Below are 3,425 nucleotides of genomic sequence, written 5' to 3' on the forward strand. Positions count from 1 at the left end.
AATTATCATGTTCCCATGCATAAATTTCCCTTAGGAAAGAATAATCCCAAGATCCATTATAATTGATAATACTCTAATTATTCTTAGTCTTGAATTAGTCCCTTAAAAGCCCAAGAATTACCTTCACATTAGAAAATATTTAGAATCCCCAAACCATATTGTACCATAGATTTTAACCCTACTAATTAACTTTTATTTTGAATTTACTCAATCGTCACTCACATTGTTCCTCATTGATTCGACCCCGACTCTTAGTTGGGTAAATATGTTGACAACAATCGCCTTGCACTCAAATTGATGTGTAAGTTGCGCATTATCAAAGTATTATTGTGATATCTAGGATATAAGGAAATCACTAGGATATTTCAAAAGTAAATTGAAGTTAGTAGAACTCTCGATATCAAACTTGACATAATGGGATTGGTTTGGAATGTCCAAATCTGAGGGCGTGTTATGAAAAAGGAAAAATTAGAAGAAATACTAAGTTTCTGCCTTGCCTCCCCCACTATAGTGAGTGGCAGGATACTGCTACTAAACTACTATAGTGGTAATTTTCCCACTATAACAGGAGTCAGCTTCGATCAATCCCGCCATAGCGAGCGGATCCCACTATAGTAAGGTGTCCATAATGAGATAGGGTCGCATAGGAGGATATAAAATGATTAAAGTATAAAATAACTCAAAATTATTATTTTTATTCCACTTTTATTTTGGGGATAATTGTAGCAATTTCGGGTGATATCACCTACTTTCCATCAAAATTTTTCATAAAGATAAGTTAATCCCTTGCATTTTACTATTTTTTTGCTTATTAACTCCTTGAATCACTAGTGTTTGGGTTTATGAAGGATTGAACTTCACCTAACTAATTTTTTTTGGTGAAATTAGGTGAATTGGATGGAAAGCTCTGGGTTTTGGTTAGAAGTTTTTAAATTACCTTTGCAGGACTACAATTCACCATTGTAACCATGAAAAATTGATAGGATTAAGGTGGAATTATGACAGAAAATCCCATAATTGGAGAAATGATCATGAATTTGACCTTAGCGTTATGGGATTAGGTTTAATCCATGGATGTACTAGGTCATTGTTCTATGTTGTGATCATGTGATTTATTTTAGACCACAACTAAATGGAATTTTCATGGAAAGGCAAGGCTTAAGCTTAATAAAGTGGTACAAGATTGGATTGAGGTAGGTGATTATTTTACGTAGCTGAAAGCCAAGTAGATTTTGGTGTTCAGATTAATTGTTTCTTTGTATACTTGTTACAATGCATGTTCAAAGAAAGTTAAATAGTTAAATGATATCTTACGTGTTAATCTCATACAATGAGGTTAGATTTAAAGCTTATTTCTTTTAGAAGTGTGATTATTGTGATATTTGTTGATTATTGTGGGATGTGCCGGTAGTTAGACATCTCCGTAATATTCATACTTATTATTATGGATGTACTATTATTGGTTATTTTATGATATTACTTATATAAGGTTGGTAGGCACTAGATGTCTAGGATTTGATACATAGACAAGAGCTCATCCCTTGCAAGTCATAACTAGTGGGCGATCATAAGACCTTTGGCATATTTGTATAAGGTATTTCTAGGAGTGATAGTCCCTTCAGTGAACTGGTTCCTTGTGTGAACAAGAATTTATGATTATTTTCATTGTTTTTTTGAATTAGATCCTTGAGTTGTCTCAACAAATTTAAATATTTGGCATCTCTTTAATTGTCAATTTACTTGTGTAATAGAGACATGGTTTAGAGTATTGTTGATGAGTCATAGTTTGTTGACTTGGATTGAATGTTGGTAATTAGAATCTTGAATTGTGTTATTATGTATATTGACTCGTACTTGACTGAACTATATGGTACTGTTTGAAAGGCTAAGTGTTAAATAATTGACGTACAGTGATATTGTAGGTGTTCATGGTTGTTCTTGTTTACTAAGTATTGGTTTCTTATTCAAAATTATTTTTTTGGGTTAGTTGATGACCCTACCATTACACCGTTGTTTCTCGTATACTGATACTACTTATGCTCTTTGTTTTGTTTAGTGCAGAGCATTTTCTAGAGATTGTATCAAGACCTCAGTTGTAGAGAAGATCATATTCAAACTCAAGGGTGAGCTACATATTTTAGGCTGCTATGGGTTTTTCACTTTGCTCCCTTCCAGTTGTTTCAGGCTTTGATGTTTTCTTTGTTTTTGGGTTAAACCTATTTTATAGACAATTGTAGTTTTTAGACCAATGAATTTCAAATTCTAGGGATTGTTTAGACATCCGTTTATATTTTATGATTAGTATTTCTATTTGAATATTTGAGATACCGGTTTAATTAATGAAAAACATTTAGTTTGCATTATTTGGACCTAGTGTTGGGTTTGAGTATGTCATGACCCAAGGCCTACACCAGTCGCGACAACGTTGCTTATGATCACAAGCTAACCCATGAGTTGGTACCTTCTGTGAGCACTGAATAAAATAATAATCATACACGTGTGCGGAAGATAAACTACTAAAGTAATACAAATTTAAGTAGTGAAAATGTGATTCAATCACTTATCTGAAGAATCTGGTGAATTACTGAAAGCTAACTATCAATTTAAAACAATTGATATTACTACAAGGGCTGATAAACAGAATAAATATCTAACTGACTGTCTGATTGTCTAAAGCCTCTAACTAACTGAGGATTTGATGAGACATACCCCCAACTAACTCCAACTGACTGAACATATTGAAATACTGAAGTACTAAATGAGAGATAATATGTCCTCGATGGATGAGGACTCACCACTATGGCTGCTGAGTAACGCTGGTTATCTAACTATGGTCGTGATACTGAGCCTCCAAACCTATGATATAAAAAATCATAGCGCAAAGAAGAGTTGTGGTCAGTACTTTGAATGTACTGGTATATGAGAGGAGGGTTGGCTGAAATACATGGGTAACTGTGCATGAATGCATAAACAAGTAATATCTGTGATTGCAAAACCAAGTATAAACATATTTCTGAGATAATCTGTAATCTAAAAGACTATAATCTATATAACTAAATAACTAAGAATCTATACACTTGTTCAAAGAAAAACTGAACTAAAAATATACTGAATACTGTACAGAGACCGTAGGAGGTATCATCTAATCAACATGCCCCAATCTGAGCTAATTAGGGTCCAACCTCCAGTTGGAAAGGTGTCAGTACTATGCCACGGGTACTCAAACTGTAATCCTAGTTGAAAGGGTGTCAGTAACGTGGCACGAGTATTAACACTAGTTGTATGGATCCACTAAACTGGTGTCTTGAAGGACTAATGAGTCACCCTCAACTGGCAGGTGCTCTAATGAGATATATGTCACCCTTAATTGGCAAGTAAACACCTTATAAACTCTAAACTGGTAGGTAGACATATCTAACCTACGC

The sequence above is a fragment of the Capsicum annuum genome, chromosome 5, assembly GCF_002878395.1.
Source record: "Capsicum annuum cultivar UCD-10X-F1 chromosome 5, UCD10Xv1.1, whole genome shotgun sequence".
NCBI lineage: Eukaryota > Viridiplantae > Streptophyta > Magnoliopsida > Solanales > Solanaceae > Capsicum > Capsicum annuum.